This window comes from Mustela putorius, unplaced genomic scaffold, assembly GCF_011764305.1.
Source record: "Mustela putorius furo isolate JIRA1106 unplaced genomic scaffold, ASM1176430v1.1 tig00000460_pilon_pilon_pilon, whole genome shotgun sequence".
Taxonomy (NCBI): Eukaryota; Metazoa; Chordata; class Mammalia; order Carnivora; family Mustelidae; genus Mustela; species Mustela putorius.
In genome coordinates this window covers 8,763,387-8,790,844 of record NW_025421389.1, presented here as the reverse complement: position 1 = coordinate 8,790,844, position 27,458 = coordinate 8,763,387, and the positions used below count along the sequence as shown (strand labels likewise).

Below are 27,458 nucleotides of genomic sequence, written 5' to 3'. Positions count from 1 at the left end.
GATGTTTTATCATCCTCAGAGGTTGTATTTTGTTGAGTATGTGCTTGCTTTATTTTGACAGATTCTGATTCTCTAACTGCTTGTTCCTTTCAAGTAAATATTCTTCTTTGTCAATAAATTGGGATTCTGGTCACACTGAGAAATTACTAGATAGGTGGTGGGAAGTGAAGTGGTCTCTCCTGCTGGGGATCAGTGGGAATAGAAATAGTGAAGCCCTCCCCCCACATCCCACTTCCTGTTATCTTCTTGGCCTCTGGAACAAGGAGTACTCAGCCCATCCATTTAGCTCCCTCTAGGCTTCTTGAAGTGCTGGGAGAACTAGGCCATTCAAGCCAGGCAAATGTTGAGAAATTGATCTCTCATCTAGGAACCCACAGACTGCTCTGAGATAGGCTTGTCCCAAGGTCCACCACGTTCTGGTTTGGACAAAGATTTTCTGAAAGTAATTTCTAGTTCTTTTACAGCTTATAGGACAGGAGAACAAGTCCTACAGAAATTCTCTTTATAGTAATTCCAGCAGAGTTGTTTGCATCAGACTGCCCTTTGGTCAAAGACACGTGGCTCAAGAAAAGCAGATAAAAGTCAGAAATAAAGCTAGAAAAAGAGCATTCAGGTCACCATTTTACCAATTTTGTTTTAATCGTTCAGAAATCTCTTTGGAGTCATCTCTATTCAACCCAGAATGCAAGCAGCAGCAGCAACAGCAGCAACCAATGCTAATTAGTAGTAGCTCTTTAAGATTTAACAAACACATTTGATCCTTGAAATCTCCGTGTTGTAGGTGTTACTGTGCGAAAACTGGTTCAAAGTATTTAATGAAATGCCTAAATTTACAAATTAGTAAAGAACAACAATAAAACCAAGGCTTTCTCTCCCAAGCCCAACGATTTTAGCACAACTATTTTAATAAGGAAGAGGAAATCAAGGCTAGCTTCATCCTATTTACTTTAAACAATGCCCAACATCAATATGAAGAGAGTACTTTCAGTTATTCTGGTAAAGAGAGAGCTATTCTTTTTTATTCAGTACGATATGATTTTTCTAAAGCCAAGGACAGTATCTTTTTTGCTTGTTTCCTTGTATGTGGGTGTGTTTATACCTCTAATAAGTGTCATTTGTGTGTACGGGTGCATATATATACATAAATATGTACATACAGAAAAGTCTACATGTCATAAGTATACAACTTCATAAATTTTCCAAACTGAGCACATGTATTGTAAATAACATCAAGGTCAAGCAACACAACATTGCAACGTATATGAATTCATCTCTCATTATTTTGCAGTCATTACCCACTCCTTGAAGAGTGACCACTACCTGATCTTCCAACAGCCTTGATAACTTTTGCAAAGACAACCTGAATTCTATATACATCACTTAGTGTGGACTGTGGACTGTGCTTGATAAATATCTGTTGGATGAGTGAAGGAATTAATGCATCAGTGAGTAACCGCATGAGTCAAGTAGTAAGTGAAGAGAACTTTAGAAGGTGAAACATTGCCAAATACGGGTTTGCAGCCAGAGATTGAAGTGGAGATCCAAGTTTAATTGGTTGTGTAATTTGAGTCAAGTTGTTTAATCTCACTGAGACTCAGGTTACTCATCTGAAAATAGAAACACCAATGTCTATCTCAGGGGCTGTTTGTCATAAAGCTTAAAGTTAATGTATATAGAACCAGTGCCTGGTACCTAATAGGCTATTTATTACTGGTACCTAATAATTGTCATGGGAAGAATAGGGACTCAGTTGTCTGTATTTGGAGCATGACTAATCCCTTTACCTTGATCCTTTTTACTATAAATAACATTCAAATCCTTTTAGGAAAAAATGACATTTTAACGCAGTGGAACGTGTTTAACCATACTCAGCACCCCAGCAAAAAATAAACAAACAACAACAACAACAACAACAACAACAATAAATAAATCAACAAACAGAGAATGCCATGGAAGGTAATACAGCTACTTTGTGTCCTCATAAGTGTTCATGTCCTGGTCTTGAGGTCTGCCCCTCTGCCTACAGGGTCCTCTGATTACAGTAGTTCTCTTGGATTTCTGATCCTCTAAGCCCTGGCTTATTCTGGTGGTGGATCACCAGCCTTGTCTAATGGATGAAGCTGGCATCATTTCAACTGATCATTTCATCAGTTAGAATTCTACACTTGGTTGGTTGAGTCTCATGATAATCTAGCCTCACTGGATCTCCCAACCATCACTCTGGAGTTCATGTTTTTATTTCTCTACAGTGTTGGCACCACCTCTGCATAAAGTTCCCTTTCTCTGACCACCACCTCTAGCTGTCATTAGCATCTTTGCTGATTCTTATGACATCTGAGGCCATAAATGATACACATAAGACATACATGACAAACGAACATGTCATCTTCACGCTGTTACTTCTGAAATAACATCTGTGGCCCTTACTCTTAAAATTGGTATTGCTTTCATTTTATTTTCAAGTTAAAAAAAGTATGCTAAGGCAGTTGATTTGATATGTAAGAAGAAAGATTAGGCTATAAAAATGGTTTGTTTTGGGGCACCTGGGTGGCTCAGTGGGTTAAGGCCTCTGCCTTCCGCTCAGGTCATGATCCCAGGGTCCTGGGATCGAGCCCCGCATCGGGCTCTCAGCTCAGCAGGGAGCCTGCTTCCTCCTCTCTCTGCCTGCCTCTCTGCCTACTTGTGATCTCTGTCTGTCAAATAGATATATAAATAAAATCTTTAAAAAAATAATGGTTTGGTTTTTTGCAGATCTCATCAAATATCTGTTTAGTAGGTACACACTTATAGAAAGAATCATATTTACTTTTGTTAAATTGCTTAATTTATCTTACTAGCACTCATCTCTACTGTAAAATGGAATAGTCTGGATTGGATTCCCCAGAGCTCAGTTAGATAAATGTACATCTGGAAGTTGAGTGGAGAGAGTCCCATTGAAAGGAAGGCCCTGGGACCTCTCAGTGAGAATTGCCAAGCTGGGTAGAAGGACTTTTCAGTACTTTCATGCCCCATCTCCATCACAAAAATTGCCAAGTACTGAAAGCCACCTATGAATATAGACTGAGAAGTTCATATAGAGCCTGCTGTATTTGTGGGATGGTTTTTGATACTAGCAATAATGGTAAGACTTCCACTGTTTTACTGCTGGCACTTCTTTAAATAGTATTATTAATGATAATAACTAAGAATGTGATGAATTACATGAAATGAATGGTTAACTCTGTCTTTTTAAGACTCTAACCCCAGAACCTAATACCTGGCACACACTAGGGACTATTGTACGTTGGTTAATGGCTAAATAAAGGAATGCCAGATGCTGTGTCTAAGACTTTGCTATGTTGTCTCTTCTAACTTGAAGTCACCTAAGAAGTAAGAAGGAGTACCTCCATTTTACAGATTTAAAAACTGAATAGCAAAGACATTAAACAATTTATCAAAACCATAACACCTGTCTTTCCATCCTGGGTCAGTCAGATTTGAGTCTGTACATCACCTTATGATGTTCTGTTAAGGGCTAGATTTTGCAAGCCCAAGGTGGAAACTTCTTTTAGATTAATTTAAATCCCTGTTTTACATGAATTGTATACATCACATGTCCTGCTTCCACTCTTTTTTTCTTTTTTAAAGATTTTATTTATTTATTCGACAGAGAGACGCAGTGAGAGAGAGAACACAAGCAGGGGGAGTGAAAGAGGGAGAAGCAGTCTTCCCACTGAGCCGGGAGCCTGACGTGGGGCTGGGATCATGACAAGAGCCAAAGGCAGACACTTAATGACTGAGCCACCCAAGCGCCCCTTCACTCTTCTTCTTCTTCTTCTTTTTTTTTTTTTTTAATGACAATTGGTGTTCTGGGAAGAGATCCTGGCAGAAGATTCCTGCAGCAGAGATGCAGTTTTGTGGCCCTTGCATTTGTCTGGGCATCAGGATGTGGGCTGAGGTCAAGGTCTACCTACCAGCTGCTCTATTGGGCTCTGCTTCCCATCATTTCTGTATCAGAGAGGTAGACAAATGTGAAGGTTCTTGCCATAGAGCAACAAGAATGATTAGAAAGCTGGAGGGATTGACTTGTGAGATAAGATTAAAAGACCTCAATATTTATCATTTGTCTGAGTTGTGACTGTGGGACAGACAGGATAACCACCTACAAATATTTGCAGGATGGAATCTCCTCAGACCACTCAACTCTCCGGGCAAGTGGATGCTGACTGTCAGAAAAAGAAGAAGGAGGTCATCGGTATTAAATGCATGACGGCATGTGCGGCCTACTGCTGCTTCCCCAGTACCACCGCCAGTGTTCTGGGTCTCTTTTGCAACTCTGGGTTGGGAGGGTCACTCTATATCTGCATTTGCCCTGTCGGTAATCACACTGACATTCAGGTACAAACTGGTCATTAGCAACTAGGTCATTATTTTGTTATGCACTACTTTACAATAAAGGAAGAAGGAAAAGGGATCATCCTTTAGCTCAGATACTTAAGAGTTACAGAATTCAGGTGATATATTCACAATAGCCATTAGCTATAGAAGTCACCAGATCTTCATGATCTCTGGTATAAATTAATAAAGTAGTACCCAAGTATTCCATCTTTATGTCTCATCCATATTTTACTATTTTATTCCTTGAGAATTATCCTAGGAAAGATAGAATTTCACTCCTTGCTACTTTTTAACCAACCCACGTATGGATTCCACAAGTACTTGAATAAGGAATGGCAAGAGATTGAACACAAAATAGGTACTAGATGACTATTAGCTAAATGAATGAATGAATGAATTCATGCATGAATAATTAAGTAGTATATATTTCATCAAAACTACATCTTCTAGCTTTAGAGTGTATGACATCTAAAACCACAGTTAGCATAGAATTTAGAGAATTCAAGTTCTCTATGACACATGAATACATTCATGTTCTTTGAAAGCCCCTGCCTGGATGGCACTACATTAAATTAAAAAATCAGAAAACTACAGTTGGTAATGCCCTCTAGAGATACAGATTATGTCCCCCTGCCCTGTAGCAAGTGGTGGATAACTGAGGGTTTGGAGTTAAGGAAACCTTAATTTGCATTTCAGTCCCTTATCTTACTGGGATGTGCCATTTGCACAAACAAAAGAAACAGAAACATTGCACAAGCAACAGAAAGAGCAGTGCTGCCATATTGGACTCTAACACTTTCATATTTATCAATTATTGTATTTAGTTTGATTTATTAAAATGTAATAACATAGGTGTGTTGATTACTGAATTTCTTGTCACCCCCTTAAATTTTGCTCACTCACCTCACCCTAATCCCACCCTCTCAGCATTACTGTTTTCTTCAGGTGCAAAGTATGATGATAATTTCTTCCTCCTAGGATCAGTTAGAATTTAATAAGCTAGTGCAGTGTCCAGGTGCTCATAACGTCTGCTCACTAAGTGGTAGATATTATGGTTATTAGATACTTTGTTAGCATCACTTAAGAAAGGAATAGTGGTGTTTGAGGACTCTCTTTAGATAGACTATTGGTACAAGATAAAGAGCTTAATAAATAACTGGAAGAAATGATATCAGGTTACCTCAAAGCTGTCTTTTATCCTCCTTTTTTATGATTATTTTTTAAAACAAAAGACTGCTTTATCAGAATACAGGAAAGACATGTCCATCCAGTATTGTCTGGAAGAGAATCACGGTTCCTCCAAATGAGAATTATGGTTCCACAAGTGCCAAGGCATGTGATGCTCTAGGAGTTCGGGTCACATTTAGGACAGTATAGCACTGGCACACATTAGTTCAGGGCAAACATCAGACGTTTGTGATATGTTTTTCTGTACATGGAGTATGGTCTGAGGTGTGAGAGGGACAGTGATGCGTGTTGTGTCAGTGCCACTGGTGGGGGTCATCATGAGCCAAGGTTATGAGCCAGTACTTATGTAGAGAGGTACTACAATCAATGTTGGGCAAGAAAATATAACCCATACTAATTATTCCACCAGAGATCATGAATATGGGGAACTGGGTAACAAGGTGTAGGAAGATAAACTAGACAGAAGAAAAGACTGAAGCTCTTCCAGGGCTGGCAGAACATGGAGAAGTTAGGATTCCCAGAAACTGCAAGTTTTAGGACCTGTAGGAAAACTAAAAAGGCTGGCAGAGCTGGGGCCAACCTTCCAAGGAGAGGTGCCACCTGGCTGCTTCTGTATCTCAAGAGCTTATTGGAAGGACCAGGCAGAGCTGGTAGTTATCCTCTGGGAGGGGGCATTGCACAGCCCATGCCGGTTCCCATGGCAGGGAACATGACCTGGCCTGGGAACTGTGGAAAGAAGCTGGAAACAGAACCAGCTGTTCTTAGAAATAAGTACTTCTTATTCTGGGTGAAGGGCCATTGCTGAAACAGTGCTGACAGGAGGAACAAACCAACAGGAAGGAGCAAGTCCCCTTCTCCTCTTCTGTCTTCCATCCTTTGTTTATGACCCTGCTGAGAAACCTAACATAAAGCCAACAGGCACAGAAGAAATGTAGTTTGTAGAATCCCAGTCTCTGTATCACAAAGCAGAACATAGATGGTGCATTTGGGGCTGAGAAACACAGGAGCTTATAAGTGATGTGGGGTGACTGGCATCACTGGGTGAGGTAAGAGTCTGGGGTTGGAGTTAGATAAGAACCCCAGGAGGAAAGGCTTTTTAATACTTGGTCCTGCTGGAATACATGGCCCATTGTCTGCATTGTGCCTTGTCTTATGGGGAGGATGGGTCCCTGTCTCCCTTCCTCCTAGACAAGGTGGCATTAACAAGGCAGTGTAGGAGAAGTTGAATTTATTACACTTACAAATAATTGGAAGTGATCTTTAGCAAATCAAAAATATTTAGCAAATGATTAAATAGATATATCTTTCTTCCTTTTGTTTTCTCTTGGTAAAGCACTTCATTTTTTAATGAATAACTAAGGAAAAACTTAACAGGCTCTAACAATGTAATTCTAATTAAATGCTTTTTACATTAAAAAAGATTCAGAACAATGTGTTGAGTAAGTAATGGTGTTCATGAGTAATCTTTACACCAAGTAAATGACTTAAGACCATTTATTAGAAGACTGTGAGATCATTTTTTCATTTTCTTTCCTTTGTGGTTTGCAAGGATGAGCAAAAGAATATCAACAAAATAGTGAAAGGAATTTTGTACAGATGAACAACTATCTCTGCTCCACATCTTCATCCACACATCTTTATAGAACATTTACTGTAAAGGTGATTTTGTAAGGGAGGACATGACACAGTAAGCTTTTAAAAAAAGACTGGTTCTTGCCCTCAAGGAATTTACAATTGAAAGGAAGAGATAGAGTGGACAAAGCATTTATGTATCCCTATGGCAACATATTTGTTTATCCCAGAAGCTGAGAATATGAGCCAAATAGGACTTGTTCAAATGGATGCCTTTCCTTTAGTTAATGGCCTACCCTGAGAGCTGGTCATTGCTTACTTGTTCGTTCTTCTGCTGATGTAGGCAAGAAAGCCTCAAATACTGAGAAGTACTAACATAGTATGATCATGTGTATAAGTCAATAATGTATTTTGGAACATTTACTAATGTAACTCCCAGACGTTTTTCTCATGGATGGGATTTTTATATTCATTGGAAAAATAACAATCACTGTAGTATGTACCACTAATTAAAAACTGTTGAATAATTTCCAACAGATATTAAGTAATTATTGGTAATTCCATGTCGGCACCAGTAAATAATTATCTCACCTTGTATCACATAATTAAAATTACAATGTCCCCCCAACAAATATTAAACAATCATAAATAATTCCAATTGTGCATGATAGCAGCCACACATTCAACTGGGCTGTGTTTGTAATTTAAAATGACATTTTTCATTTGACTGCTGATTTATGAAGTTTTAAAAAATCAATTTGCCTTTCTTAATGGGCTAATGCCCTTTGGGGATACACCAGATGTTCTCCTGCCCAAGGTTGGCAGCTGGGCAGAAAAAAATTAGCCAAGCATATTGATACAAGACCTAAACAAGAAAAGGGTAGTAATAATGGGCAGCAGGGTTAAATAAAGTAACTGAAGATTTGCTATAAAATGGTCCTTGTGATCCTCATCTTGATGATTCATGTGGATGTATAGGCTGCAGCCTTCAGGTTCTCCTTGCATTCCTCTATCCCACTTCCCAGCTGTTATTGTTATCATTGAGATCTCCGAGGGCCTGCACTGCAGTTCAATTCCCTTCCATGTCTCTGCTGGAGAACAGTATCTAAATGCAGGAAGGAGAGGGAGGCTCTTTCAAGCACTTCATTGCATTTGTTCTTCTACAGCCTAGCTTCCGCCAGAAGAAGGACAAGGTAATAGAACTGGCAAGAATGATGAGTCCAAAGCCTGATTACTTGAGAGCAAATAGGAATCTTTCAAATGATTTGCTTAGCAACTGTTTAATGAGCACTTACTATGTGCTAGGTACTATGGTTGGTGATGATTTTAAGGGTTTCTTTGTTATTTGACCTCACATAATATGAAGCTTATTGGTCTATATCCATAAAACAGTTATGTGCTCACTGTCCATGTCTACTATTGCGTGAATTTCAGATATGATACGGATAGATAATCTCTGACTTTATGGATTTTGAGATATTATTATGGGTCATTCAAGGTATCTGCAATCTTCTTCCCAGTCAATGGGAAATGACCATCTGTGCTTGCACCTGCCTTGGGTTATCCAGATGCTTTCAGGAAGCAGATGGTACTACCCAATGAACTTCTAACTACTTGTTCAATGATCTCTCCCCTACTAGACCATTAAGTTCAATGAAAACAGAATTCAGGTCTATATTAATCAACTATGAGTTCACTGAAATTAGCCCCATGCAAATATTTGTTCAATTAATTGTTGATTAAAATTCTAAAACAGTAAAAAGAGCAGAGGGGAAAATTGCCAATACCGCACACCCTTTATAATCTATTAAGAATATTCATCTCAAAAGACAAATTGGTTACATATACTATACTCCATCTCCAATCCCAATCTGAGCCCAATCATGACTAACATCCCATATGACTCTTGATGGAGAGTATCTTCAAACTGCCCCATGCTAATTCACTGAGTCAGACTGTAGCATTGTACTCTGAATAGAGCAGTGGCATGTCTCAGTAACAATGTCAGGAATTGTCTGGGCTATGAGCATCGTTGCCCCTTGAATTGAGATGGAACACTCTAGGTATACAAATCAGATCCCAAAAGCTGTATGTATGTATGTATGTATGTATGTATGTATGTATGTATGTATTCTATATCTTCAGATATATTGGTCATGTATAGGATAGGATTCATTAAGAAGGCAAGGTTGGAGAAGAGGAGTGGCAATTATTGGCTACTAAAATTCATGGAAGCCAGGTCTTCAGGATGGGAGACCAGCCTGTTACATCCTGGCTCAGTGGAGATTCACTTTCTGTCTGTGTGCCAGAGGTAGAGAGATAGGTTCTGGAGTTTTGAATCTAATAACAGCTGATCAAAGCAGTAGTTCCAAGTAGGTTGTCACTTCTTCCCGGAGGTGGGCTCAGGAGCCTATCTATGAAGAGAGAGGAGAACAGAAATAGAGAATCAGTACGAGTCTGGCTCAGGTGCTAGATTGGCAAAGTGTATTCTGATCTTCTTTATAAAGTATTTGATCCATACCGAAAGTCCCTTCTGAGAGCTTTGTTTGAATAGGTAGATAAGTGAAGGTTCAAGAGGATGGGGAACACCACAGCAAAGTTTCAAACTTATGGTTGGAACAGATTCTATTAAATATCTAGGTTTGGCACACTGATTTGTGCAAACAATGTTATAGGATTTTTTAAAAAATGCTTTAAGGTGAAGCATGTGGATAGGACCTGGAATTTTGAATAGCTCTGCTTTGGGGTACCATAGTGGTCCCATTAAAACCTACTGACATATTCAGGAAGATGATGTTCAATGAATTTATAGGCTTGTTTAATTCCTAAAGGATACGGTACAGAGCATTTTGGAGAGTGGCAGAGGGTACATGGGATCCCTGTGTCACCAGGAGTCCTTTCTCTATTTTCTAATGCTGCTCTAACACAGAATCTTTTTAGCAGACACCTGCCAATCAATTTATTTTCTTTAGTGGAGGCTGATTTGCTAATTGCTTTATATAATGCTAAATTCCAGCACTTTAAAACATGTACTGCTTTCATCCTCTCTTAGTCTTTATACTTACTTTATCTTTCAAGCTCTGATCCTTCTGTCAAGGATTGGAACCATTCTGGTACTACTGACTTGGTGTGTCTCTTTCCCCACTGGGGTCCTTCACTCCCTGGGTCAGTTATGGCAGCAGTCCTCAATGATAGATGAATTTGGACCTTGGTTTCAGGTGATTTTAGCTTACAGCCTTGTCTACCTCTCACCACTTATAAAATCTTGAACATAGGGGTTCCTGGGTGGTTCAGCTGGTTAAGTATCTGCCTTCAGCTTAGGTCATGATCCCAGGGTCCTGCGATCTAGCCTCACATTGGGATCCTTGCTCAGCAGGGGGGTCTGCTTCTCCCTCCCCCCATCCCTGCTTGTGCTCTTTTACTATCTCTCTCCCTCTCGCAAATAAATAAAAATAAAATCTTTTTTTAAAAATTGGCCATTTTTTTAGACTTTTATGAAACTTATTACCTTTATTTGAGGATGGAGAAACAGTAGTCATTTCCAGGGTTATGCATGGCTTTAATGGGGATGATATACATAAAGTACCTAGAGTGGATTTTGGCACATTCTAAGTCCATAGTAGAGCTTAATTCCCTTTTCACTTGGCATCAGGCCAGGCAGAACAGGCAACAGCAAAGGAATTCAAGTGCTCCTTGTGAGTGCTTACACTGCAGAAGCAAAAAGATTTACCAACAGGAAGGGTTTGTGACTTTTAGACTTTCAGAACAGGGTTTGTGGAAAGAATTACAATCCCCAAGCCTTATCTGGTGGAGCTGACCTAAAGAAGAAGTGTCTCTCATTTATTGAAGACAAAGCAAGCAAGCTAGACTGCCATTTAGCCCAGGCTTCTGTGTTTGTGCAGGAAGAATGTGCTATAAAGCTATGAGCTTCAACTTGTATTCTTCCCTGGCCCCCAGGTTCTCAGTGGGAATTCTGAAACATGGGCCCATAGGTGTCCCCAAAGAAGGCTACATACCATTCCTTCTCCCTGCAAAAGATTCATGTGAGCTAAAGCAATTGGATGGGTACATTTTGCTTTGTTTCAATAACATTTGGTTTTGCTGCTTTTAATCATAGTTTCCCCTGAGTGTGGCATGCTTTCTGCAGCACACACTGACTGCATACCTAACAGATATTTTGAATACAACAGCTTGACTCCCCTGCTGCTTGGATGATAGCAATTGGCTAGGTGTTCTATCCTCTTCCTTCTCCCCCTTCTATGGATGCAAGGAGATTTCAAGTGCAATTTGGCCTTGCACATCAAACAGCAATTTTCGTGCAGAAACCGCAACCTCCAAAAACTCTACCCTAATCAAATCTATCAAGCCCAATTTAGGGGTGAGCTTGTGTCTGTTTATCAAGGAAATGGAGTTGAAATTGCCCCCTTTAATGGAATCACAGCTGCCCACCATAATCTTTCACATGGATGTTTGAATTAATGACAGGATGTGGCCCATGCTCTCCAACCTTGGAATTTGATTCCAGTTATAGGAAATTGCTGTAATTTCTGTTCTGGGATTCTCAGGGATGTTGGAGCATTCTATGCTGGGGTTAGAATTAATGTGTCAGAGGAATTAAAGAATTCAGAAGTGGTTGGGGGAAGATTAGCAGTTTTACACAACAACCAGTGAATCACCGTTGCATCAAATCAAATCCATGGTGGTCCATCTGAATTACTCTTACCAAGTCAAGGAGAAAAAAGAGAGAGAGAGAGAGAGAGAGAGAAATGACTTTTTCTGAAGTTGAGATTTTAAGTTCAGACATAGCAGATACAGGTAGAGTGTATTTGTCCTTCTGAATATAGGGAAGCTCCCTTGGTTCAAGTGCATATTAAGAGTTGCCACAGCAGGTGGGCATAGTACCCAGCTAAGAGGTCTAGGTCTTCTCTGAGCCAGGGAACAGGCCAGCAGCTGAATGTAGTGCACCCCCTCCTTCTTCTTGTTCACTCCTACCAGAACCTCAGAACACTGCACGTTCCCCCACTAAAGCCTCAGGACTCCCTTAGAGATTGTGTTCTGGCAGTTTTGTGCTAGGATGGAGTCATTTCACTTTTTTTTTTTTTTTTAATATCCTTACCAACAGACATTCTTTTCTCCTTTCAAGCACATTAGCATCTTGTATTTATATAGAGCTATTCTCACCATGTTTTTTGTGCACGTTTTTATGTTTTTATCCCATTTTATTTTCACGGTACAGAAGGGAGGTGGGCTATTTATAATGCAATATCATAAATGGGGAAACCAAGGTTAGATGACATAGCCAATGAATGGTGGCACTAGAATAAGATCTAGAATAAGATCTCCTTCCTACAGACCCAGTGTTCTTTCCATGATACTCTGTGACATCTTTAGACTTTCTTCCCCTCCCTTTGCATTAGTTTGAGCAGGGCACATCCATCCAGATCCAAGTCAACATATCCTGTCCTGCACGGCCCACACAGACTTCTTGCATTACCTCGTGTTTCTCCCTCAAGGAAGGCTCTCCTCATCTCTCCCCTTCTCTCAAGGAATCATTGTGAGCGTTATGACAAACAGGTAACAGAGAGCCTCTCATTTGTAATACACCAGAGTCTCAGTCTTTCCACTGCAAATAAAGGGCTCCGAAATTAGAGAATCATAGAAATTTAATAAGTGTGGGGAGAAAGCCTATTCATTTTCTTCAATAGTAGCTAATGCTGCAGGAAAAAAACTTCCATTTAGAATTAATTCAGCTTTTCCTTATTTCTTTCCCTCTTTCCCAACCCTGCCTCTTTGCATTTATGGTCATTTGCATGAAACAGAATTTCAGCTACTTGGAGTTTTATCTGTTGCTGTTTATCCTCCCTCAGAATTCATCAGCCCCTATATAGCCTTCATCCCTGCACCCATCAGCTAGGGGGTGCCTTCATGTAGGAGGATACAAATGAGTACGCTGGAGGCCTCCATGTCACAGCGTTGTTCTGTGACACTGGTGGTCAAGTGCAAGGCGGGGGCCTGGGCCCTGAGAAGGCATTGCTGAGCAGCTCCCCCTTGCATCCTGTGGGGCTCTGCTCTTGATCTCCTGATGAACTGTCAATTGTCTGCCCGTGTCTGGAGTGCAGGAAGCAGTGGCTGGTTTCCTGTACAGTGTGATTCCCTGCTTCCTTCCTCCTTGAGCTTCATGGCGAACTAAAAGCCCAAGGAGGGGAGAAAAGGCAGGAGGAAAGAAAAACACAGCATTATTTCCCGCACTTTATAAATTGCTCATCAGGCTATTGGCTGAGGTTTAGCATTCTGTTGTGCAATATCCTTTGCTGTTTTTTTTGAGTCTGATGTGCTGCCCTCCAGGGTTGGGGCATTGGGGCAGACGCAGACTCAACTCTGGCCTGGCCAGGAATGGCACCAATCACTGACGTATGCCAGTCATTCTAACACTTGATTTATCTGGTATCCTGCATTTCCAAACATCATAAATTTGCAAAGCAGCTAATAAGAAAATTTTAAATAACTTTCCCTGCTCTGGCTGGCAGGGGGTGGGGATGGGCTTCATTTGGTGGGATGTTTTCCTTCCTTTCACTGACAACCTTTGCAAGGGTACATGGTACACTTGGTGGCTACTTTTGTTCCCAGGCTACTTCTTACTTTGCCACCTGTTTTCTCCTCATTATGCTCCTTTCCAACTCTTCTCTTCAAGTTTATCACTGACTGACTAATCATCAAATAAATTGGCTGAATCTCAATTCAACCTACTCACTTCTGCAACATTTCACTCAGGCCATCTACTGTTCTCTCTGTGAAGCTGGCCTTCCTGGCTTTCCCCTGTTTCTGGGGCCACTTGTTCCCTGCCCCCTGCTTGGTCTCTCTTGCCTTTCTTTAGCTCCCAAGCAAAGTTTTCTCCATGGTTTGCTCTTTGGCTCTTTTCTTCTCTTTTCTTTCCTTCCTTCCCTATACTCTCTTCCTTGGTGTTCTTATCACTTCCCACTGTCCAATTATCACCTCTGTGGGAATGAAGCCTAAATCTATCTCTAGCCTTGACTCCTATCTTGAAATCCAATTCCACATTTATAATTGCTTAAGGAGTATCACCAGGTCTCTCTCCCTGGCCCCTACATTAAAATTTGTCTCTCAGGTCTATTGATCTGTTGATTCTAACTTTATAACTTCACACCTCTTCTTTCTAGCTCCACCATCTCCACTCAAGTTTATTATGTCATCACTTCTCACTTGAACTATCAGAACAACCAACTAATTAATCTCTGTCCCTTCTGTCTCTACCCTTCATATCTCTGCTACGTTAATCTTCCCAAAACACAGCTCTGACTTTGACACACTCCCTATCCAGAAATCATTAGTGATAACTTTATGCCAGAAAAGTTAAGTCTAAATTCTTTTTTCAGGCACGAGTGAATGTCATTAGGCCAAACTCATGAGCTGAGCACTCAGTGTTTCTTGTGTGCGTGATCTGGCCACCTTGAGCCCTTGCCTTCTTTCTCGGCACGCACCAGGCAGTTAGTCATTTCCTGAACATGCGGTGCTGGGTGATGTCTCTGAATTTGATTATGTTGTTTCCTCTGCCCAGATTATCACCCGGGCCCCTCCATCCACACAACCTCACTCCATCTTCTCTACCTTGATAAATGCTTGATCATCTTCCAAAACTCACTGTGAAGATTATGTTCTCTGCAAAGTCTTCCTTCACCCAACTTGGCAGTGTTTGCCCTTCCCTTCTCTGTATCTCACAGCATCTCTATCTCTGTATTACAATACCTGCTTCTATAAGGCTGGGGACACCTTGACCATCTTGTCTTTATATCCCCAGCACACAGCATAGGATAAACATGGGTTCAAGACAGTCTTCCTTCTCTGTCTCTATGTTTGTTATCACATAAGTGTAACTGTGATTTCTTCTTTTTGCTTTTCCTCTGGTCCTTCCTTCCATCTGGTGCCTGTCCTCCCTTATTCACTTACCAAACATTCTGCCCAACCTTAACAAAGCTCAGTGTAAATACCTTTTCCCACAAGAAGCCTTATTCGTTCTCTTTTTATTGAATATACATATGTCGGTGTGTGCATGTGCATGTGTGAACTCCAAAACATGGCAATACCATGGATTGTAATGATCAGACCTGGATTTGGATGTGGACTCAGACAAATAGATCTTTATTCCTTAACACTTTAAAAGTTTACTCTACACTACTATCGTACTTCCAATCGCCTTTCAAATATCCCAATGTCTATTATTGTACCTGGAACACAGCAAATGATTAAAATAATTAATACATGTCCTTTCTTCCCTAAGGCACTTCTCATTTTATGACTCTTAGCACAGACAATCGTGCCATTTTCTTATTGTCAATAATAGAACAAAACTCCCAGTGGAAGAGCAGCATCTTATTCACATTTCTTTCTCAGCAGTGACTCTCGGAGCCTGTTATATAGTTTAGTTGGTTAGAGTCTTTGTTGAATTTAATGGAGTAGACTGATTTAGAAAGCTTGATGCCTCAAAACAAAATAGTTTTTTTTTTTCTATTTGCACAAAATTATATATGGTGTTTATGGTCATACCTATAAATGCTAGACATCACTCTTTTGGTGAAGAATGTAACCTACATACTTCTGTGGGAAAATCTGATTAGATATCACCATTTCAATTTAGTGTCTTTAACAAAAATACTGTGAGGACTACCTCCTATATATCTTTATAAGCATTAAAAAAAAAAAAAAAGAAACAACATTGGCTTCATGACATTCTTTCCAAAAGTGGTCAATGAGCAAAATTCAATTACCTGGTAAATCCATGTAGAAATTGAGCTTTCAGTAAATATAAATAAAAAAATCTTTGAAGAACTTTGTTCTCAACTATGGGGAAAATTATAAAGAGTTATTTATATGCCTTCAACTACTATGCCTCAGAATCTTAAGAATGTCTGATAATTAAATACAAGGTCTCTGAACTTTGTATTCAGAGCAAGGTCATTAATAATCACCTTGCCTGGGTCGCAAAGTTTATATGAGAACCACATATGAAGTTCTTGATTTCAGACTTGTCTTTTTCCCACATCTCTGGAGCCTAATTTAGAGTGTCTGGGATACAAAAAGTGTTCAATACATATTTATTAAACATGTAAAGAATATGAGAATTTTATATTGTAACATAGTTGAATTCATATTACCTAGTGTTTCCCTATTATTTTAGATGAGGTAATGAGACACAGAGAGGACAAGGAATTTGCCTAATGTCACAGAGTAAGCTACTGGCAGAGCAAAGAATAGATTTCAGATTCTGTCTTCTCTGGTCTAGAGCTTTTCACACACATCAAACCACATTAGCCATTTCCCAGATATGATAAACTCTTTGAGAAGAGAAAAGCAAAGCAAAACAATTCAACTAATATTTATTAAGCTCTTATTATGTACCAAGCACGGTGCACTGCTGGGATTATAAAATGAATTACACAGTCTCTGCTTTTAAGTTCGCAAACTTTGATGGAGGAGAAAAACACACAAACCACTGCTAAATACTTGTTGGGAAATAAAAATACTGTAATGGAGATGTAGAAAAGTGCTGTGAGCCCACAGCGAAAGCAGTTAATAAATCCAATTTTAGGACGGGCAACATTGAAGGCTGTAAAATGGTACTTACATTTTAGGCTAATCTTTGAAAGTGATGTTTAGGCTAATCTTTGAAAGAAACAAGGCAACCATAAGCTAAGAAGAGAAGGTACCAGTCTGGGCAAAGCTGAAGTCCAGGAGCAGGAAGGCGGAAGAGGGCACTGCTGCCCCCAAGCCTGTGACTTGAAGGAGCTACAGAAGGAATGTGGGACCAAGCATGGAAATTTCAGTCTGGCCAGATCCTCCAGGGCCATGAATGCCATGCATGGGAACTGGGACTTGACTTAATATATGATGGGGGCCCCGAAGGCGGTTGAAGGGGGGGAATTCCTTTTCTGGAAAGCCATCCTGGCTGCAGAGTGATTACAGTGGCAACACTGGCATCAGGCAGAGCGGTTACAAGGTTACCTCAAGATCCAGGGAAGGTTCCCTACAAACAGGAAAACAGAGTTCAAAATAGAAAGAAAACAAACAGGAGAGATGTGATGGGAAAGGCTTAGCAGGCTAGGGTCTGGATTCAGTCTGGCTGTCCTCTTTGTGTCCTTACACAAGAGCCTGAGATTCTCTGTGTTGCACAATGCTGAAAGGGTGCCTGGCTCCCAGAAAGTTTGCAATAAATATTAGTGGCTGTTGTTCATAGAAGATGTGGAACATAGGTGTCTCGAGAGGGAGCATACTGTCTCACTCAGCCCTGTATTTCCAGTACCTAAAAGAGTGTCTGGAACATATGAGACATTATTTAATAAATATTTGTTATTGCTTTTGTTATTATTACCAACGTTTTCTGCTTTGTATTTTCTCCTTTCATACCCTCCTGAAATGATTGTATATGAAGCTATTTACATAAGGAATATCTTTAGATATCATTATTATTAGATATTCTCTTCACATAGTATACATTGATATGCACATTATTATTAGATATTATCTTCACATAGTATACATTGATATGTGGAAGGTTATTAATAATGTCTAACTTTCTGGAGCACCTGGGTGGCCCAGGCAGTTAAGTGTACAACTGAATTTCAGCTCTGGCCATGATCTCAGGGTTATGAGGTTGAGCCCCACATCAGGCTCTGCTCTAAGTGTGGAGTCTGGGATTCTCCCTTTTCCCCCTGTTCATGCGCGCTCTCTCTCTCTCTCTCTCTCTCTCTCTCTAAGTAATAATAGTAATCAATCTTTCTTAAACTATCACTTTCAATGTGTTCAGCATAGTAGATGAATACTTTGCAGACATCATTCCTTGAATTTTATTTAGATCAGTAAACTAAGGTGAGGTTAGGATGATTCAACAGCTTAGGGTTCTGTTTGGATGCTCAGTTGACTGGATCATGAGAGCCCAGCCATGCTCTCTCTATGACTCACTTTACTTATCTTTGGAATGGGATTTATTAGCTGACCTCATAGAAACATCTTTATTTCTAAGTACATATGTGTTGTGGCTTAGAGAGGATGAAGGCAGTTCAAGAGGGTTCACAGTCTGTGCACAGGTTCCTAATGATAATCAGAGATGGGTGGTCCAGTTATAAGTCTTCAGGGACTGGAGTTCTCTTTTTGCTTCTGTTGTTAGGTATATCCATTTGCTTGATCAGAATTCAAACCTCATTAGTGAAATATATTCTTCTAGCCACTTTCAGCAAACATTTATAAGGCACCAACTATGGGGCACCCACTAAGGGCTACTAAGCTTGATGTAAATAAGTGTAAAGAAGACATTGTCCCTGTGAACTGTGAATGCAAAGAAATCATACCTATAAAAACAGGTTAGATAAAGGGAAAAAGTGCTCTGGTAGAGAGATATGTACAAGGTAAGAAACAGAGAAGAAGGAGCTGTGTTGAGTGGAGTTGGTGTGGATCAGGGAAAGTGCCAGAGTCATGAGCTGGGTGTTCTGGTATGAGTTGGAGCAACAAGAGGGTGTTGCTGGCTGTGGTAACAAAACTCACAAAGCTTTTGCACAAGGAAAGCCTGTATTGAGTCATCACTGGCAAGCAGCACACATAAGAAGCAGCACATTAAGAACTAGATTAGAAAGGGAGGAATGAGTCAGGTCTATAGAAGTGTGCATATGTACACACACAGAGACAGACACACACACACACCCCATACACAGCAAGAGGCTGGTGGGACAGAAGAAAAGAAGTAGCCAGTGAGAGCTAACAGATATGGACTGGAATTCTCGTTTCTTAATCCTTCTGGGTCTCAATTTTCTCATCCAGAATATAAGATTAATTACATGTACCACTAGGTAGATATATGAGTAGGGATGTCTAACACACTTACGTTCTAGAAAATAAAGGAATTAGTGCATACACGTATAAGTGGATGCATTTACTTTATTGTATACACATACACAGCTGTACATCTCTAACATATTTGCAGAGAGATATTAATTGATTTATTGATGGGCAGTCAATACTTAACTTCTTTAGTTCTTTTCCAAATTTCTATAGAAGTCTCAAAGAATAGCATGGTCACTTAGACCAATGGGCAGCAAGACACCAGTTATAAGTTAGCAAATAAGTGGCTCTCTTCCTTGAACTGCTAGCATTCTTGGGACATAGTGGTAGCTGGTTAATATAGTCCATGTCTGATTGGTTTCTTCAAGCTGCAGTGCTGCTGCTGGCGGTTCACACTCACCTGTCCCAGTGGATTTGCGCCAGTCGTTCGTGACCACGCCTTCTGAAGCAGCCAGTCACTGTAATGGCTTTGTGTGGGACATTACTGAAAGACTGGGGGGATGTGCAGGGTGGAGAAACTATAAATGGTGGGCAAAGTAGCGTGGGTTTCTAAGTTACACCCCAACACAGATTTCAGAATTTCCTGATTATGCCTTCACTCCCTTTCTCATCAGCTGCTATCTCTGTTTTGTTGCTGTGAAATCTTTCTCCTTTACAGAGGACTCTCCCTGATTTTGATCTGAGGCAGCTGTAGTCTGGTGACAACCCGCAATTCCCACAGTCGCTTCTCTGACTGTGTCCCAAGGTAGGCAAGCTCTGGGCCTCCGGTGGCTGTCCTTCCAAATCACCTCTCAGCTTTGTTTCCAAACTCCTGCCTTGACGCGGGTGTATGTTTTGATAGAAGGTTAATGCATACGTGAATACACAACTTTTGATTTATCGTCCTTGTGAGCTCATCACTCTTTCCTTTAAATTAAAACTCCCTCCAGATGGGGATCTGTGACACAGATTTATTGATCTGCAATAAAACCTCACTCATAATCTCTACAGCTGCCCATTCATCTTCTCTGGAAAGAGGGTTCATTACTCTGGATGTCCCAAGAATGAAAGCAAGAAGCTAACTTTCTGCTTTTGTTCCCTTTTTCCCCCTCCTACGCTTTCTGCTTCTCCTCCTTCCTTTTCTCTGACCACCCCCTCCCTTTACTTCATGAGATCAGCAGAATCCCCACACAGAATTACTCCCTTTTCCCAGAATTACCCTTCAAACCTCTGCCACCCAACCCAAAGATGTCCAAATGTCTTTGTGGGCATCTTGTTAGTGTTTGACATCAAATCAAGTTTATGGCTGTCCTCAATAGCCCAACCTTCCACTCTGGTCCTTCCAGATCCGTTAGTACTCCGTGGTTTGGACAAGCCACTTTGGACTCAGGAGATGTATGAGATCATAAGAAAAAAGAGAACCTAAGCAGTCAGACTGATAGAAATCAGACCAAGTGGCAGGTGGGAAGTCCTAGGTCTGTGGCTGAAATGGGGCAATTGTGGGTAAAAAATGCTTACTACTGTGTGTTATGTTGGGTCCAAAGAGCCTTTGATTTATTGCCTAGGAGATATTCTGGAGCGCACACATGATTGAGGCTGCTTCCACTGGTCAGCAGATGGCTTGGTCCGTGTGCCAAGAGGTAGGAGAGGTAGCTGTTATCTCAGGTTCAACAGAAGGAAGGGCAAAAGGACTTTCAGAGTGATCAGATGGATTGCCTAGTCAGTTCAGTGGAGTATCTCTTCATATTGCTAAAACTGTCTTGGATTTTCCTGTTTGGGACAAAAAACAAACAAACAAACAAACAAACAAACAAAACCAAACAAAGCCATGGTTATCATCTAGTCTAGTGGATTTCAGCTAGAGTGTCATGATACCCTGGTGTGTTGCAGTAAGCTGTACAGTATAATGCAATATCCCAGCATGTCACAAGTAATTTGTTATTTCCAATAATAAAGTACTGAAGTTTGCAAATGAACTACTTAAAACAATCAATTAGAACAGATTCAAGGTTATACTTACAATAATGTCATTTTCACTCACATGAATTCCGATATGACTTCTTAAATAGGAATGGGATGTACTTAGAGGTAACCTGGCAGGTATTACAAATTGTATATAGGGGTCGGATGGGCATGTGGTGAGTATCCGTCACTGGGAATTGAGAATTACTGTCCTGGTCTGTCTCTCTCTTCTAGGCTGGAGGGATGTCCTTAGAAGAGCTCTAAGTACTCATCTCCTGTGTCCTTACAGAATGACAAAGGATATAGCTTCTCATCCTCATTTTAAAATGGCAAAGCCACAACCCAGAGCCAAGAGATGAATGCCAAAGTCAGGATTCTAACCCAAATGTACAAATGTGCATTCCACTGCACACTTTCCACTGACCACTACCTCCTCCAACAGGCAGGCAATCAGAAGCTTGGGGCAGAGGCAAGAAACAGGTGGAGGAAGAGTGAATGGGAAATGAACCACTATTTATCACTGTAATCAGGAAGCTACCCCAAGCAGGTTTAATCACCCCGTGCAGAGAGGGATGCAGAGCAAGTTTATGGTTTACAGTGAGCAGGCTGACACAGCTGATTGATGTCAAATATGTCATGATGTATATTGTAAAGCAGGGAGATTTAATGGTGTAACTCTATGGCAGGCTTAGAAGTGAGTTGCTGCAAAGTAAGGAGTGATGGATGGGCTCATTTACATGTAAAATTGCCAATGGCATTGACAGCACTGGTATGTGAGGGGAAGATAAGAGGCAGTAGCAAGCTCACTCTTGTCCTAGTATTGGAATATTAAAATACAGCTGTGGCACATCTGGAGTTTGCAATGGACTTCAGAGGTATAATTATTTCTCACCTTTTAGCCCTGAGATAATCTACATCTTTTATAAAGTTTTCTAAAAAGTCATCATACCGTCCCCAGATCAAGTGTTTACAGTAGATGGTGATGCTGGTCTGAAGTTCGGCTGTATGGAGATTGTTAGCAAACTGAACACTCCATGGCATTTATGTATCCCTAACAACCTCAAACTGCTTGCAGAGTAACAATGTGAGAGACTGAAACACTGACTTTAAAACTCCATTTGCTTCTCCAAATTCTTGTTTTCTCCTGGTTCTCTCTGCCCTATTCCAGGAAGAGAATTCATCTCTCTCTCTCTGCCTGTGTGTGTGTGTTTCTTTTTTTGTTGATCTCTTTTTTCTTTCTCCTCTAATAAGGCTGCCATTATCACGTGAGGGCTAATGTCTATTATATATGAGAATGGGGGATTGATTTATCCTTGGTACAAACAATGATGTTTGGATCAACTCCAGCTAAACATTCAACCATGAGGATAGACTCCTAGGCCAAGGCTTGTTGGTTGAAGAGCACTTCACATGTGCCCACGACATGAGAAAAACAACAGTAGAGCATTAGAGTGTGCCTATCTCCCCTTCCTTACCCCTTCCCTTCCCCCACACCACTTTCCAGTTTTCTCCTCCATGAAACACACCCTGGGCATCATGCCAGGGACTGGAGACATAGAAGCAAACAGACACTAGGTTAAAGTGTGGGATAGAGAAGGGGGGAAAAAACGAACTCGTGACAATGCATCACCATGGCTATGTGCCCCACCCCTCACAGGAATATCTCCGGGAGGCAAAGGGCTATCAGATAAATAAGCAGGACCCCTTGGAGGCATTAGCATATGAATCAAGACTCAAGGTAGCAAAGTGAAGTGGAAAAGGAAGATTTTGCCAGGGGAAAAATGGTGTACATGTGTCCAGAGTGAGAAAGTGGAAAATTCAAAGGTATGCAAGTAGTATGATGCAAAAACACAGGAACACTTGAAAAGGGACAGTCAAAAGAGAAGTTTAAAGAAACAATCAGGATCCTGAAAAGCCTGCCTACATGCCTGTTTAAGTGGTGTGGATCATGACCTCCAAGGGTTCCTTTCGTACATGTGATGATGTTTTAGATTTGCCCTATGTATTTGCTTTTAATAAGCTGGGACTTATTTCCAGCTATGATTGTCAACGTATGGTTAAGAAGACAGTAATAATATCATCAAAGGTATGCCTTTCGTGATGCTCTCTTCTTATAATTAAGCACATAATATTTAGAACTAAGAGATTACCAAACATATTTGCCAGTTCAGTTTAGTGTACTTCTCCAATACCATATGATTGTTATCATGAGAGCAAATTAATTTTATGTTAGTTAATAGCATCCATCCTTGATCATTCAATCATTCTTTCATACCTTCGAAACGTATTTATTGAGAACCTCTTAAGTTTGAGGTACTTTGCTAGGTGATAGGAACACAAAGATGAATAATACAAACATCTTCATAAACTAATGAGGAAGCCATACATATATGTGTATAAACATGCGTATATATATATTATTTATATATACATTTATAGAGTTATGTATGTATGTGTGTGGGTATGTGTATGCATCTATGTAACTATGGCCAATACATCATAAACTGAGTTTTTATAAAGAATGGACTGGGGTTCTAGAGCAGAGGAATGTACGGCCTTTGCCACAGTCTGGGATACTCTGCAGAAGAGGTATTTGACCTGTATCGGAAAGAATGTGGTAGGAGTTTTCGATGGGCAAATTTTGCAGATGGGAAACTAGGGAGTTTGGTTACCAATAGCTCACCTATACAGAGTTTCCTGGATTTTCACCAATAAAATCAACAAAATGTTATGATTATTTGCTTCATTCAGTTCTACACAATAATCCTTTATTCTTCTGAGGACTTGGTCACAGTATTACTTTGATGTTGCCGTTGGCAATGTAAGCTGGTGGTTAGGACCAAAACCTCTGGGATCACAGAGACCTGGGCTCTGACTTCATCTTTGCCACTGAATAGTCGTAAGATCTTGGACGAGTCACTCACTCCCTATCTTTCATTCCCCTCATGTGTCACACTGCTTCTTTCATAGAGTTCGTTGAATATTAAAAGAGGTAATGTGCTTAGCTTGGTGTCAAGCACACAATAAGAGTTAAATAAATGTTAGCCATGTATGATTAATATTATTATTATTATCTGTCATTTAACACCTAATGAAACAATGAATGAACCACAACATGGTACCTTTATGGAGCTAATGTACCTCCTATAAAGCCTAATAGAGCACTCTTCTCATCGCTCTTCAGAAAGGATGTGGTCCCACTGCAATAAATCACCAACACAAGAGTGGGTACACATCATCCCTATTCTCTGCTTGCCACTTGGGTTTTACTCCAATTATTTTGCTATTTTCCCTGGTGTTTCCTTTTTTGCTTCTCAGCTGAAAACTTCATGAATGTGCAGTTTACTTCCTCTTCCAGATCATTAGCAAAGCGGCGATGAACGCTCACACCTGGCTCGCTTCCTTTAGACTCCCTCCCTCTAGGTGCCTCCCCCACCTGGTTCTCTGCTAGACCAGATTGTGAGTCCACGAAAATATGTTCTTATCACATGTTTGCATTGCATGTGAAAACAAAGGTTCCAGAACCCTTTAGTGCAATTTCAGATGGTAGTATATTTTCATCCCTCCCCACTCCTTGTTGAAAAAAAGCCAAAAATCATCAATGGCTTGGATCCTAAGAGGCACTCCTAAACTTGGTCCTGCTCTCAATCCCACGAATGAAAATGTGAGAAAAATAAAATAAAATTCCAAAATAAAATGGGGGAGTGAGACGCACCCCCATTTAAAAACCACTCAGGGTTTTTTCCTCTTACTCCACTCTGAACCTCCATGCCTGGTGTACTGCTCATAAGGTCTGTATCTCTCCCTCAGCTGTCCCTTATTCTGCATTGCTGCAACCACCATGGTTTCCAGTTGAGAAACCTGGACTCTCCTCTTGATTCCTTTCTCTTCCATCACATACAGACAATTTGGCAAGGAAGCCGTGATAATTCCACCTCCCAGATGTCTCTCAAAACCAACCACCTCTCTGTAGCCATGCTGCCACCTTCCACACCCACACACTATGGGCAATGACTTCTGATGGTCCTTCTTCATTTCTGCACTTCCTCAGCGTGTTCTCTACTCAGCAATCAGAGATCTGTTAAAATGGAAATGTGAGTCTGCTGCTCTTCTTACATCCATGGCTTTCTATTGCCCTCATGATAGGATCAAGCTTGAACTCTAATTGGCTGAGAAGGATCTTCTTAACCTCCATGACCCCTCATCCCCATTGCCTTCTTTGTTACCTGTTGCTACTCTCCTGTCCCCTTAACCCCCACCTTTGTGCTGATACTGGCTATCTACAATTTACCCGTTGGTTTAGAGCTTAAATTTGACTTCTTTCTGCGAAGCTTTCCAACCCAACTACACTCTGCCCTATGACCCACTTACATGCTCCCATAGCTTTTCAAACCCCTTGATCGCAGCACTTACCATATTACATTCTATTGTAGGTGCTGATCACACTGGCTGTGTCCCTTATTGGGTTGTGCTCCATGAGAGCAGGCATTATCGCTCTTGCTCACAGCTCTCTCCTAGTACAGTATCTGGAACACAGTAGGTGCTCAATATATATTGGTAGAATTCTTTTAAAAATTTCCTTGAATAGTTTGGAAGAATCCTCTAGAGATTGGGAAACAAAGCCAAGACAAAGGATAGAATCAAAATTCTCCTGGGAGTGGATGTGAGAACTTATCTTCAAAGAAAAGGGAATGGCTTGATTTTCCTCCCCACCCTATGATTTCCTGCCACCTGTCTCCCCAGCCCATCTCATGGTCAGGATACAGGCTCTCATTTCACTCAACTTGACAGTCAGCAGAAGGGCCTAAATTGGGATATTTTCCAGAGGCAGGTTGAGTAAGCACCAACTGAGCTGACCCTGATAGAAACGCTTAAGAAGCTTTGCAGGAGGATTAAGGCTTTAATCTTTCTTTCTTTCCGGTGGTGGGAGCAGATTCCAGCACGTGGGCAGGGCCGGGCTTCAGTGTCTCTGAGCCTTAGGGATGCAGGCTGTGGGGGTCTGTGCACTGGGGAAGCCAGTAGTTAGGAATGGTGAGAGAAATCTGGCAAAGAGGCAATTGCTTCCGTTTCAACATTTTAAGAACTCAACTGAATTATCTTCTCTTTTCTCTGCCTTTATTTACAATTCAGAAAGCTTTCCTATTTCTAAATGTGAAGTGCTCTCATTAGTGGCTGGAAAATTCTGCATTTGTGGATTATGTAACAACTAAGGCTAAAGCCAGAGACACAGAAGCAGAAGAGGATTTATTCTGGATCACGCCAAGTGAATCCACCGAGGGAAACATCTGAGGTTTAGTCACTCATCATGAATACATCTCAGACGCCCTGATCCAAAATCATCTGATATTTTCAGTGTCATTGGTGGACAGTGTCTGTCCCTCAGGTCCAGTACTCCTCAAACAGTAGATAGTTGTCCCCAAGATTACCTAGAATGATAGTTTTTTTTTCTTTTTTTAAGTTCTGAAGAGAAAAAGTTGATTATTTTTATAAAGTCTGGGGTTAATCCCATATTTTCTTGGATACCCCATAGTTTCCAAGATTATTTATTTATTTATTTGAGAAAGAGAAAGCAGAACAAGCAGGAAAGAACACAAGTTGGGGGGTGGGTCAGAATGAGAAGGAGAAGCAGGCTTCCCACTGAGCAGGGAGCCCTATGCTGGCCTCAGTCCTAGGACCCTGGGATCATGACCTGAGCTGAAGGCCAACACTTAACAAACTGAACCACCCAGGTGCCCCTTGGACACCTCATATTTTAGAGATTTTGTTAATATGAAAACAAAAACTGTTGCCTTCTGGATGGGGAAATGATATTACTGGATGTGAAACTAGAAAAGGAGTTAAAAGATTATTTAGTCCAATTCTTCAATGACAAGTGAAGAACCTGATTGATTGAGGTTTACCCCCAAATCATGCAACCCTATATTGACTTGAGCTGGCATTTTGCCACATCACATTAGATGGTCTAAAGGTTAAGGATTTTAGAAGTCTGTGGTTCTTAAAGGGAGATCTATCCAGAGCAAAATAAGGCCACAAACTATTTGCGTCCCCTTTCAGCTTAAAGACTTAGAGCTGAATTTCTCCAAGGGTTCATCCTTCAAATTGTCTAAAATAGAGGAGGCGCTGAGTGACCATTAATTGGGTGATGTTGATTTTGTGCTATTTTTTATGTAATCTGAGTGGGTTTCTGAGTGTATCTGCAGCTTCCAAATATTTTACCTAACCTTCCCTGAGATTTTTAATGGCCCACTTTGTAACTGCCCCACTCCCAACCATGGCACAGCTTCTCTTTCTAGATATTTCTTATTTGGGCTTTAGGTTGTGTGGGCATTTTGAAACCCAGGAGCATATGAGCTTGTGATGTTGATTTTGTGCTATTTTTTATGTAATCTGAGTGGGTTTCTGAGTGTATCTGCAGCTTCCAAATATTTTACCTAACCTTCCCTGAGATTTTTAATGGCCCACTTTGTAACTGCCCCACTCCCAACCATGGCACAGCTTCTCTTTCTAGATATTTCTTATTTGGGCTTTAGGTT

General features: G+C 40.7%; 1 protein-coding gene and 1 long non-coding RNA gene across 6 annotated transcripts in view; both read left to right on the top strand.

Moving 5' to 3' along the window:
* NTM (neurotrimin) overlaps window positions 1-27,458 on the top strand; it is a 948,645-nt gene that overhangs the window by 400,937 nt on the left and 520,250 nt on the right. The window lies entirely within an intron of this gene.
* On the top strand, window positions 1,305-6,775 carry LOC123392170. Its single transcript, XR_006606869.1, has 3 exons — window positions 1,305-1,445; window positions 1,826-1,956; window positions 4,158-6,775. It is a non-coding gene; the product is annotated as an uncharacterized LOC123392170 (long non-coding RNA).